The following is a 14,306-nucleotide window of genomic DNA, read 5'->3' on the forward strand; positions in this document are numbered from 1 at the left end:
TATTCCCATTGCATAGATAAGGGAACGGAGGTTTATAAGAGGTTAAGTAACTTTCCAAAGAACTTTGGAAACTGCCAGATGTGCCAGAACTACACTAGAATGCAGGCCTCTTTCACTCTTGGTATATTCAGACTTGGGCCAAATCTTTGGCCCCTACCTCCCAATATTTGCAAGACTTTAAAAGGTAATGTTTATATGTTTTTAGATCATATTTGGTGTGACCTCTCTTGGCCCCTGTGCTTCTCCTTTGTTTGGTTTTAAACAATAATCCATGCTGATGTTACAGAAAGCATTGGCATTAGACATTTTTTTGCTCCAGGTGCTTTCCTTTGCCATGTGACCAGCCACACAACATTCCAGGGGGTCAGTGGTGTTCCCCTTTACAGATGGGGAATGGGGGCACAGGCCAGTGGAGGGACTTGCTCAAGGTCCCACTGCTTGCTCGTATGGAACCAGGACCATAGACCAGATCTCTTAACTTCCAAGTCAGGCTGTTACCATGTTTCCTTTTGGGGGAGGGGTAAAGGGATGCTGAGAGCCCAAACATGTTTGGCCGAATCTGGCATGTAAAAGATATTTTAAAAGGATAATTCAGATTTATTGAGCACGAAACATTTCTAGGCATTTTAGGGAGGGTTCCTATGTTTTAACTTATTTAATAAAGATATTTTGAACAAATAAAATAGTCCATTCATGCTTACCCATACATGCCTGGTACATGCCTGGCACATGCTTGGCACATAGTAGGTACTCAAAATATTTGTTCAGTGAAGTAAAAGTTTCAGGCTTTCAGAAGAAACTCTTATTCTTTATCTTTTTGGAAAAAAAAAAAGCTCCCAGGATGTTTTCCAAATCTACACAAAAATTTTAAAATGTGATACAGGTGGAAGAACGCATCCGCTTTGTAGGAACCTAGACTGGTACTGGTTTGCTAGCTTAAAGTAACTTCAACTGAGAAAGATGGGCAACAGGGAAGAACATACAACATACAAATTCAGAATGGCATGTCCTAGCAAAAAAGCTGCTCCCACCTTCCACCCCTTCACCATGGCAGGCATTGCTAATAGATCACGGCACGATTTCCTGCTGATCCTGGACAGAGCCTCAAGTCCTCTAACACCTTGCTCCAGGCAACTACCACTGATCCATCAGAACTGACACTCATACTGAAACCTATTTGTCATCCCTCGTAGACTTAAAGGCTTTTTCTCTGTGACCTAAGGGGACCAGAGAACCAGTTCAAGCTGCTTGTACATCTCTTTGACTGCCTAGAGGACAGGAGGGGCCCAATCTATAAAGCTGTACTTTGGGATCATTCTGATTTGGTTTAAACTTTATTGAAGAGTTATTGGTCTGGATTATAGAATCTCTGAATGGGTTACTATGTGTGGCTGTGAAATCTCTAAAATACCTTTATAAATAAGCTAGATCCCTATTGGTCCAAAATTATTGGACATAGCCCTGCCTATGGAAAGGATTGAAACAAAATAACCTCTAGAAATCATCTCTGGTCCTATTATTGGATTTTCCCCCCAGCTGTTAATAACAGCATCTCTGAAACAATCTGTGTATGTTCAAAGTTTCAAAGAAACCTCTAGCTCAAAAATGTTGAGAAAGAAATTGGGGAAATTCTTTCATCTATGATTAAGGGATGTCTTGTGTGCATTTAAAAATATTTCCTAAAATATGCATTTGTAGCATGTTAGAAACTCTAAAACAGAACCTTTTTTGGAACCACACACTGTATTACCCTTGATAGGATCCCACATGTTAAGCCCTCAGAAAATACCATAATACAATTTACCCCTAGAACTGATGAGCTAACAGATTTAAATTAAATCAAAATCTTATCTTCTCATTAATGCACATTCTCAAGGAAGACAGTTACAAGAACAGCTAAGTCATAGGATGGTTAAACCATGTCTTGATTTCACACTGTGCCATTTTAAATACAATGACTCATAATTCTGAAATTTATCAAAATTTCCTGAGCAGGTGTATACCTAGAAAATGATATTTAAATTAAAACTGTTAACCAATATAAGCAGAGCTATACACTAAAAGCTTGGCTTGGAATGGCAGCAAATTAACGTAAGATGTCAATCTAATAAGAGGTTCTTGTCCAAAAGAGGGGCCTGAAGAATTTAATTGATCCACATCAATCAGCACAGGACATCACTGTTATTCCACTCATGGAGAACTCCACTGTTCAAGCTGCACTAACATTGAAACCAAATGAGAACGACGTGCTCCTGGTGTAGAACCTAACCCCATGACAGAGGACCTTCATTGGGGAAAAAAGGAAAAGCTAAAAGGAGTTAACTGTGAACTGTTTGTTGTTGTCACTGTTAGAAAATATACACTTTAATGAATTTTCTAGTTTAAGAGAGAATACTTTGAGCTGTTTTTTAAAATACCATATATATCCAATAAACTCCCTAGAATGTTAATAATCTCTGTGAATCCCAAGAAAGAAGAAAATTGAACTGACACAGAAATTATATCAGGCATAAATCAAAAGTTTATGAGGCCAAATATGTATCAGTAATATTCACCATTTTTTGAATGCTTACTTTGTGCCAGGTATTCTTATATGTATTCAGCCCCACAATAATCCTGTGAGGTCAATGCTCCATTTTACAGAGGAAGAAACTGAGGTGCAGGGAGGTTGTACAACTTGCCCCAAGTCAGTAAGTGGCAGAGTAGGGATCTGAACTCAAAGTCCACCTAGTTTTTAGAACAATTGATTCCATTTTTTCTGACGTCCTAAGTGAGGCATGCTGGTAATGTGGATGATGAGGAGCCTTACATAATTATTTTGAGGTTGGCTCAAAAAATGTACAGTCCTATTGTAGAAAGAGACGCATAAAAAACAAATGATGTCAAAGTCTAGATGGTCAAATGCATGGATCTGATTGCCCTTCCTTCCCCATATGATTACAGATTCATTCTCCCTGGATGTCTTTATGTTGCATTGCTGCTCTCTTGTCTAACTTATACTGGCTGGAAGTTTTTCTTTTATCAAAAACCAATGCATTGATATTTGACTGAATATGGCACTCTGAAGTTTCCATAATGAGAATTCACACACACACACACACACACACACACACACACCCCAGGTGGGTATGGACCTCTACCATGAGAATTACCTGTTTATGTGGTTGGTTTACATATTATTAAATCACCCATCTGATCTCTAATGGCAGCCCTGCTGACACTGTCTGACCCAGTTTGACAATCTGGATAGAAATTGTAGGGTTGGCTGTTCAATGGCTGTGACTTTTAACAGCACTGCTTTTGGGCCTCAAATCAATTCTCTCTGTTTACAGACCATTTCACAGCCCTTTACCTACAACATCACTTGTGTCAGTCCCATAAATACTTTGGTGTATATAATGCTTGAATTAGCATAATGGTTTAGGCTCTGAGCTCTTAGCCCAAAGAAGGACACATCAACATGCTCTCTTCACTTAAGCAATTAAGAGCCATTATGCTGCTTCAGTGGAAATATCATCAAGGTTAAAGACAATCCCAAACAGCCCTTTTATTCTAAGTCTAATAAATGAGGCACAGAAATTGAAATGTTAGTAAACAGTCCTACTTGCAAGCTCTTTTTGGATCATGCTTAATCAGACCCTTGTACACCAGACATCTGCAACAGATTCAGAAATGTATATATTGAATTGTTCATTCCATGCAAGAAAACAGTTTGCTGATTTAATTTCAAAGTCATAATGAGCACTGATTTATTTTGCCAGCCTTTTAAAATTTTAGCATCATTTCATAAAAAATATTTCTATACTTTCATTATTCAATATGGTAAAAGTTACATTTTTAAAGGTGACAATTTTGTTGTGACTTTTAAACCAAAAGATATTTCCAAGGTCTTTCTATATTTTTTCTTTTTAGATTTTTAAAATTACTTTATTGAGGTATAATTTGCATACAATAAAATTTAACCTTAAGCGTACATTTTGATGAGTTTTGGTAAATGTATATAATTGTGTAACTACAACTACAATCAAGATGTAGAATATTTCCATAAACTGAAAAAGTTTCCTCGTGCCCCTTTGCAGTTAATCCTCTTCCCACACCCTTGATAACCAATGATCTGCTTTCAATCACTAGTTTTACCTTTTCTAGAATTTCATATGAATAGAATCAGATGGTATCTAGTCTTTTGTGTTTGGCTTCCCATACTTCTTTTTCTTTTTTTAAAAAAATTTTTATTGGAGTATAGTTGCTTTACAATGTTGTGTTAGTTTCTGCTGTACAGCAAAGTGAATAAGCTATACATATACATATATTCCCTCTTTTTTGGCTTTCCTTCCCATTTAGGTCACCACAGAGCACTGAGTATTCCCATATTTCTTTATACCTTTTCCTCTATCTATTAGCAGTGAGAAGGTAATGTGGGAAACATAAACTGGGTGGAATTCTGGCTCCACCACTTCTAGCTCAATGACCTTGAGCAAGTGATTTAAATTCTCTGAGCCTTAATTTCCTCTTCTGTAGAATGGAGATAAAACCCCCACGTGGTTTATAGGGGGTGTAAATAAATCTGTGTATGTACTTAGGTTAAGCATCCAGAAAGTGCTCAATAAATGTTAGTTGCTTAGACTGGTCATGCTCTCGCCAGCCATTTAATTTCTTTAACGGTTACCCGCTACAGCTCTTGCTATGACTGAATCCAGTGACTGGATTCAGACACAAGGGTACTTTTTCAGGTTTTGGAAATATTCTATATCTTGATTGTAATGATAATTACACAATTGCATACATTTGTCAAAACTCATCAAGTTATACCCTTAAAATTGAATTTTATTATCTGTAAATTATATTACAATAAAGTTGACTTTTAAAAATTTTAAAATAATGAAGAAATACAGAAAGAACTTGGAAGTATCTCTCAGTCTAAAATTCACAGGTGATAAGAGATACCCTCAACTCGGTGCTTCATCAACCGAGCTTGCTGCTTTGTTCAAATAAGGGAATTATTCAAGAACAGCACATCTGATATCACTAGCAAAAGCCCTACGTGTTGTTTTCATAAACCACTGTCTTTGTGTTGACTTTATAAGTTTAATAAAGCAATTGCGAAAAACAGACTCACAGACATAGAAAACAAACTTATGGTTACCAAAGGGGAAAGAGGGTGGGGGAGGGATAAATTAGGAGTTTGAGATTAACAAACTACTATATATAAAATCAATAAACAAAAAGGCCCTACTGTATAGCACAGGGAACTATATTCAATATCCTGTAATAAACCATAATGGAAAAGAATATGAAAAACTATATATATATATATATATATATATATATAAAACTGAATCACTTTGCTGTACACCAGAAACTAACACGTAAATCAATTATACTTCAATATAACAGAAAGAAAGAAAGAAAGAAAGCAATTGTGCAATGAGCTAGGAAAAGTTGTGTGAGAGAAAGACTCGCGTGTGTGCGTGCATGTGTGTGTGTGTGTGTGTAAAAGAGAGAAAATGCAGTTAAGTGACATTGTATTGACCATCTTGAACTAACGGCTTCAAAATGCCATAAACAGCCTGTTGGATACAGAACAGTTTTTGGAAGCATCACTTGCTTTGGGACACCTTCCCCAACTCCCACCAATACCCCATTCTGAGTCAGATGCCCCTTCTCTGTGTTCTGATGTTACTCTGTCCTTACCTCTATCACATGATTTATCACATTGTGTTTCAATTACTTGTCTATGGGCCTAGTGTCTGTCCTTGTCACAAGACTGTGCAGTCCCTGAAGAGAAGCAATTTTTCTTTTTTTCTTTTAACATCTTTATTGGAGTATAATTGCTTTACAATGTTGTGTTAGTTTCTGCTGTACAACAAAGCTACACATATACATATATCCCCATATCCCCTCCCTCTTGAACCTCCCTCCCACCCTCCCTATCCCACCCCTCTAGGTGGTCACAAAGCACCGAGCTGATCTCCCTGTGCTATGCAGCTGCTACCCACTAGCTACCTATTTTACATTTGGTAGTGTATATATGTCAATGCTACTCTCTCACTTTGTCCCAGCTTACCGAGAAGGACTTTTTCTTTGTGTCTTTATATTCCCAGCACCCTGAGCAGCCCTCAGTAGGGGCTCAATAAAAGTTTGATGAATAAATGAGGTCTTACTCACATTACCTCCATTTATAACATTACAAAAAACATTTATCCCAGGCTTTCTTTAAATAGTGATTTGGGTCCAATGTATATGAGAATCTGAAGCAATAAGGGAGCCACTAAAAGGCATGAAAAAATAATGACTGAGGAGAAGATAAGAAATACAGTGGGAGGAGAGGGAATAGTTAAGAGAAGTGACTTTAGTCCTTCACTCCCAGAATCCCTGGTTTGGGTAAACTGTACCACAGGAGTTCTGAGTCCAGGTTCCAGAGCCAGAAGACTTGGGTTCGATTTCAGCCCTGCCAAACCGTGACCTTGGACTAGTTACTAAACCTTCCTGAGCTTCAGTTCACCCGTGACTTCGCTCCTCATTGTAAAATACAGAAAATAATATTAGATGTCCTTCACAGGGTTTCTGTGGAATTGAACGGGATGATGCACATAAAGTGCTCAGCACAGTGCCTGGCACGCTGTGAACACTCACAAAATGCTAATTTTCTAGCATGTTTCAAGAGTGGGACTCTGGAGTCAAACAGATCAGATCTGAATTTCAAATCTTTCCAATTCAGCCACCCATTATCTGTGTGAACCTTGATAAACTATTTTTGTTTTTTTGGCCGCACCATGCAGCTTGTGGGATCTTAGTTCCCCAACCAGGGATTGAACTCCGGCCTTTGGCAGTGAGAGCACGGAGTCCTAACCACTGGACCACCAGGGAATTCCCTTGACAAACTACTTATAACCTTAGGTTCCTCAACTGTAAAGTGAGCGTAGCAACAATACCCTCCCAGAGGGTTGAGTATTAAATGAGATAAAGAGCTTACATCCTGACTGACACATAGTAAGTGCTCAATAAAGGTTCGTTATGATCCTAGCTTGACAGGATTTAGCTCTACTGTCACCATATGAGCCCCGCTTCTCAGCAAGAAGCTTTTGAGGTCAAATGGCCTGGGTTCTGCTTTTCTGCTTCCAGTTGTATGGAGATATAATGGACATACAGCACTGTGAAAGTTTAAGGTGTACAGCATAATTTGACTTTACATACATCATGAAATGATTCCCAGAAGTTTAGTGAACATCAGTAATCTCATAAAGATGCAAAATTAAAGAAATAGAAAAATAATTTTGTTCCTTGTGATGAGAACTCTTAGGATTTGCTCTCTTAACAACTTTCCTATACACCATACAGCAGTGCTAATTATCTTTATCATGCTGTACACGACATCCCTAGTACTTATTTATCTTATAACCGGAACTTCGTACTTTTTGACTGCCTGCATCCAACTCTCCTACCCCCATACCCCGCCTCTGGTAACCATAAATCTGATCTCTTTTTCTGTGAGTTTGTTTGTTTTTGAAATATAATTGACCTACAAACTATGTTAGTTCATGTTACACAACACAGTGATTCAATATTTCTATACATTTCTAAATGATCACCATGACAAGTCTAGTTACCATCTGTCACCATACAAAGATATAACATAATTATAGGCTATATTCCCCATACTATACATTTCATATCCGTGACTAAATGATTGGGGTTCTTAATATGGCTTTGCCAATCTCCCAATTGTATACAAGGCACCTAACCTTCCTGGATCTGTTTTCACCTGTAACATGGAGATGATAATCCTCACTTCACTGTCTTGTTGTGAAGATTAAATGAGATCATATGTAATAAGGTGCCTAATGTATATGTGTTCTGCTTAATAAATTTTAGTTTCCAATCCACTGTTTCTCCCAGTCGGGCACACTTGCCCTTTCCTTTCTACCTATCCAGACATCTTCTCCCCTTCAAGACACACCTAAAAACCCCACCTCATTCTGGAAGCTGTCTGGGAAGCTGACCCACCTTGATCTCACAAATGGATTGAATATCATATACTGTTCTTATTTTGCTGATTCTGTAAATTAGTCTCGTCTCTCCAACTGGACCGATTAATCAACCTCTCTGAGCCATGGAACCCTCTGATAATCAGATATTTCTTTGACTCTTCCCTCAAAGATATTCACATATACATGGAAATTTGCAAATAATTCCAAGGTGCTAATAATATCCCCTGAAACCTCCGAAACAGATTATGATCTCCCTGAGAGCAGTGACTATGTGATACTCTTTGTATCTGGGGCTAAGTTTGAGTAAAGACTGGGTGATGGACCGATTAATGTTCTGGCTCAGAAGATAAGTGTGGCAGCACCTACGGAAAGGGGCAGGCTGCTGACCAGGGAGGAGGATGAGAATCTCTTTAGCGGCATCTCAGTCTTTAACTTTTCCAAAACAAAGCAAGTCAAAATCTAAGGAGGGTACACAAATATTGGAACAATAAAAAGAAATATGGAAAAGGAACCATGAAAATATTCCGTTCTTGCACCACAGATGTGTCTAGTCAACGGAAGCCAAAAGAGTCCCCATCTCCTCTCCTCTTCGGACCCAGGTCATAACTTTTCCCAGGGCTCTGCAGCCTCTCATTCCCCCTTTTGGGCTGGATGCTTGGTTTGACTGTTTTTTTTTTTTTAACGTATTGGCCTTTGGGTTTGCGATTTAAAAGTTCACTTTTGTCTCTGCTCACATAAAATTCTTTGATTTTGGTTTTCCAGTCTGTCATCCTTGATCTAATAAGAGAGGTGCCACGTATGGGATGGAAGCAGAAAGCACCCAACCTGAATCCTAGCCATGGCTCTGAGTAACTGGCTGTGCAGCCTTGGGTAAATTACCTGTCTTTGTGGTCTCAGTTTCCTTCTTCATGCAACTTGGAGATCTCTCCCAGCTCCAACCCTCCACGATTCTGAGACACTGCAGTGATTCATGGTTGGAACTAAAGGAGTGTCTAAAAGCGTCCCTGTTGCGCATAACGAATGTATGGAGAATGGCTAGGAGGTATGGGTTTTAATGGTTCAATTACTAGGTTAAATGAAAGGTGTACCATATGTACCATACAAAGTTTTCTAAACCATCCTACAAAATATGCTCAACACTAGACAACAATGAATATAAGCTTTATCTCTTGATGATTCAAAAAACTTACAGATCTTATATCCACTGTTCAAAGCTACAAAAGAAAAATGCAATTTTTCATGCTTTCAGGTTGTGGTGATCTGGAAAAATGGGAGTAGCAGTTCTCACCAAAGTGAAGTACATATCTTTAGATCATTTATTGTACCTCTTCCTACAGCACCTGTATAACATTGCTGATAAAGAAAGTAAATGGCATAGTAAAGACCTTTCTTGCTACAATGAGTATTCTTTTGGCAGAGAATGATCACCAAAACATCTTAACGTTCTGATATTCTAGTAACAACATCTGCCTACAACAAAAGCTGGAAGCATATGAATAGCCAGTTTCTAATTTTATCCTGCCTATTCAGACTATGCAAGAGGAAAAAAAGATGATAAATAGCCAGAGAGATTTTCTTGACATCATGCTTAACTGAAATTTCAAAATAAATCAGTTGGGCTCATTTTTAAAGACCTGCAACTAAATTATCATTGGGTCCTTTTGTTCTACTCCCAACTAGGTTTCTGAGGGACGAGTGGTGAGACACAGTGAGATCTGAAAATGGGCCACAGTACGCAAACATTGCAGTTTGGTTTGATTTAGTCTAACTCTTGTGTAATAACTTTCTTTGAAGTGTGGGTTGGGGAGCAGCTTAGAAGCCCGAGGCCACAAGTTCATCTTGTTCCTGTTGCAACTTGGATGCCCTGCAGTCCCCACACTATGTATCAGAGGCTTGGAACTGGAGTCCCCGGCTGATCCAGAGTGGAGCCCTCACCCACGGTGCAGCAGCGCAGCTGAGAGACAACACGGCTATGCTTGCTTGGGAAAGCCAATCTCTAAAAGGACACAGGTGGGTCTTCGAGGAGCCTGTGAGCCAGAGGAAGCTCTCAAGGTAAGGAAAGCGGTTAAAAAACCATCCACCTGGTAGAAAGATTGATAGTTTCCCTGACCTTGGGAGAGGCTGGACACATTTCCCGATTGCTGGCTGGCCTCTCGCCTTCTCCAGCTTTAAGGATTGTTACTTCTCTGCGGATCCTCTGACCCAAGCAAATCTCAAGGCAAGTCCCCTGCTCCTCTCTCGTCTGATTTTTCAGCAAAGTGAGGGCGTTGGACCAAGTGATCTGTTAGGCCCCATCTACTCTAAAATTTGGAGATTCTGACCCTGTGACAGTTTTGTAGCCCCCAAAGGACTAGCTTCCTTTCTCCCATTGGTCACATATTTTCCGGCAGCCTGAGTTAGACCCTTAGAGCTGATTTGGACCATGGACAATTCTAGTAAATAATAATACCTGCATTGTTCCTTAGAACTTGTAAAATACACAGAGTATTTCATTCGGTCCTTAAGAAACCCTTTGAGGAAAGAAAGGGTATCATCCTCCTCATTTTGTAGAGAGGGGAAGTTATGCTAAGGGAGGTTAAGTGACAACTGCCAAGGCGAAGAGGGTGCTACAGTCAGGGCCAAACCTCCAAACGCAAGTTTCTTAGGCTGGATAAAGCACACACATTCAATAACAGACACGTGATGAGTCTCACAGACAGGAGCAGTGAACCTTCTGGGAATCTGCCTCAGAATTCAGCCAATTAGATGAGAGAGTGGCATGGACTTATATACACCACCAAATGTAAAACAGATAGCTAGTGGGAAGCAGCCACATAGCACAGGGAGATCAGCTCGGTGCTCTGTGACCACCTAGAGGGGTGGGGTAGGGAGGGTGGGAGGGAGATGCAAGAGGGGAGGGATATGGGGATATATGTATATCTATAGCTGATTCACTTTGTTATAAAGCAGAAACTAACACACCATTGTAAAGCAATTATACTCCAGTAAAGATGTTTAAAAAAAAAAAGAATTCAGCCAATTAGAGCCTCCAGCGCAAACTGTGTTTGTGTGAAGAGGCGAAAATCCAAAAAGAGAGTATAGAGGTTGGAACTGCTTTTCACTTCCAAGACAAAGACTCTTGGCCTGACTCTAGGGGACAAAGGTTGTTCTTCAACTCCCCGTGCAGGGCTCTGAAAGGGCGAACAAAGGAGGGGGTTGCGGAATTCATCTTCCATAGCTAGAGGAAGGGCACCAGTTCAAACCAGGGGCACTGGTGGAGGGCTGGTGGGAAGTGACGATTTGGGGTGATATACTCTGGGCACTGAGCACCGACTCTATGCCAAGCCCTCAGCAGAGCTTATGACTGTTGCTTACCACTTGAATTGTCTTCTGTCTCAGCCCTGAAGGAATCCTGGGATGAGGTAGGGAGCCTGTCAACAACCTAAAGGTAGGGTGAAATAAATAGGGTGTGTAACACTGATGGGGGGTATTAAAACACGTACACACACGCACACACACATAGAAAGTATGCCTTCCTCTGTGGCATATAATTAAAGAAGTGAGATGCTTGGGGGTGGAGGTCCTCCCCGTCTGAGTGCAGGGCCTGCTGGGGCAGAGGAAAGACTAGGGTGGCTAGAAGCAAGATGGATGCTAACAACGTCACCAACAACGTGGGAACGAGCAGTGCACAGCGGAGTGACACACTCCAAAGATACACCCAAGTTGGCGGCTCTCACCAGGAGGGATAGCAGGGCAGTGGCAGCAACAGCAGAGGCTAAGGGGCAACACGTGTGGAGCCACATCAGCTGCTGCAGTAGAACAAACTGTCAGTGAAAGTTCCTGAGCTGCTCTGGGATCAGGAAAATGTCGAGACAAGAAAGGAATATAAGCCTCAGACGAAGGTGAAGGGGAGATGCAATTAGAGGTTAGCCTCCAGGAACCCTTATCAAACTAACAGTGTGGTTAATATGATTGTTTTGAGTCTTGAATCAGTCAACTTTCATCACAGACAAACTCTGGGTCTACAAACCCAAGAAGGTGAAATTTCACAGGAACATATGTTAAGTCCTGCACGTAGATTCTAAAAATCAGTTGAACTGAATAGGACTGACAGGGTAAAAAAGACTTAGCTCAGGGGTTTTGGGGACCAGAAACTCAGCAGGTGCTAATGATTTGGCTGCTAAAAAAAACCCTACGAACCTCAGGCTACATTGATGAAAACGCACGTCCGGACCACTGGGCTCTTGTGGGTAGTACAATCATCCCTTGGTATCTGCGGGGGATTAACTGCAGGACCCCACGCAGCTACTAAAATCTGTGGATGCTCAAATATCTCATATAAAATAGTGTAGTACAGCTGGCTCTCCACATCTGCGGGCTCCACATCGCAGGAGTGCGCCCACTGTATTATGATGGTTTGTTGGTGCTGCTTCTGAAGAGGATCACTGACATTTCATGCTTGTCTCCAGAAGCACAAACAAGATGTAAGGAGTCCAGAAACCATGTCCCACAAGGAGCAACTGGAACTAAGGAAACCTCACGGGGATCCAAAAGTCATCTTTAATTTCCGAGTAAGACTTCTTCTTGCAAAAGAATCACACTTGTGTGGCATTATGGGATATAACCAGAACCAAAGATTAGAAGGCCAATTTTGGCTCAGTGTAAAGCAGAACTTTCTAATAGAACTGTTCAAAGGTAGAAGGCGCTGCCTTAAGAAGTGGCAAAATCCCCGTCTCTGGAAGTGGATTTCAAGCTGAGGCTGGATGATCTTATGTCCAGGATACTACAGAAATGGTTCCTGCATTAGGTAGAAGCTTGGACTAAGTGACCTCTGAGACTCCCTCCAGCTCTTAGAGACCAGGTTAGGGTTCTTTGCCTTGGAAGCCAACAATTCCATTCTGGAGACGAAACCCCAGAGGAACCCAGCTCTTCCGTGGACCTGTGGGGTGCAGAGGCCTGCCATAGCTTCTGTCTCAGAACTCCCCTTCTCAGCAAATGATAACGCTCCAACTTATTTAGAATCTGGAAATAAGAAACGTATTTTTATGAAGCAAGTAGGTGTTTCGTCTTCCTCGTGCCCCCTAAATGCAATCAACCAAATGTGTTTTGCCTGAGTCTCTGAAGAATGTCTCAAAAGTCCTTTCTTCTTCTCCATCCCCAGTAACACTGCCTTAGTTCAGGCCATCATCAGCTTACCCTGGGACTTTTTCAATAGCCTCCTGAGTATACTCCTTACCTCCCCTCTTATCTCCTTCCATACACCCTCTGTAGTGCAAGAAGAGTAGTTTTGAGAACTTGGCTTCTGTTTTGAATAGCTCCCCACTGACCACATGGGAGCTCTTAATGTTGCATGGAAAGCCCTGCAGCCTCATATTCTGTGACTTCCCATGCATGCCACCACCCCCTACACACCACACACACACACACACACACACACTCTCACACCTTCTGCTTCAACAATACCAAACTATTTGTGACTTTTCTGAGCATACTATACTGTTATGCATCTTTGCGCCTGCGCACGCTGTTCCCCCTTTCTGAGATGCCTTCTTCCTCTCCAGCCCCCACCTTACTCACCATAACTCATGTTTACACTTTTTCGTACATAAAATCTTTGCTTGGGTATAACCTTTAAGAAGCCTTCTTTTAATCTCCTCCCCAACTCACCCCATCTCCCAAAGTTAATCATTCCTTCCTATTTGCTACCTCTACACCTCTGCACACGGTCCTCTTACAGCATTTATTACGCTGTATTGAAATACAATTACTTATGTGTCTGTCTTCTCCACTGTTCTTAGGCTCCTCAAAGGCAGAACCAAGTAATATTCATCTACAAATTCCTTGCGCTTAGTTCAGTGTAAGTAGATCTCTATATTTGTTGAACTGACCTGACAGAGGGATCTTCATGAACATGTCTATCATTTACTATGATATTGGACTTTGTATTGTAATACACATGGACACCAAGCTCTACAATAAAAAACAAAGTGAAACTATTGAAATTGCCCAGTAATTTTAAGTTAAATAAAAAGGACCCAGGGCTAAGAACTTAGTCTTAGAATGGAAGAAGGGGAAATTCTAACCTGTAAGTTTCTGCTACCCTTATTGCTTTTGTCTTGAAAAGATTTAATCAGGAAGCTGATCCCAAAGAACATTGGGTTTCTAGTCTTTGCCTTCTAAAGACGATATTCTCAAGTCAGAAACTGAACCACTCATTTTATCAAACATTTACTGAGAGTGTACAAAGCATGGTGGTAAGCACTGGTATATTCCAGAAGAGATATTTTGAGGCTAAAGTGAAATAATAGAAGAGCTTTACCGTACAGAGTTATAGGGCCA

The sequence above is a fragment of the Eubalaena glacialis genome, chromosome 3 (genome assembly GCF_028564815.1).
Source record: "Eubalaena glacialis isolate mEubGla1 chromosome 3, mEubGla1.1.hap2.+ XY, whole genome shotgun sequence".
Classification (NCBI taxonomy): domain Eukaryota; kingdom Metazoa; phylum Chordata; class Mammalia; order Artiodactyla; family Balaenidae; genus Eubalaena; species Eubalaena glacialis.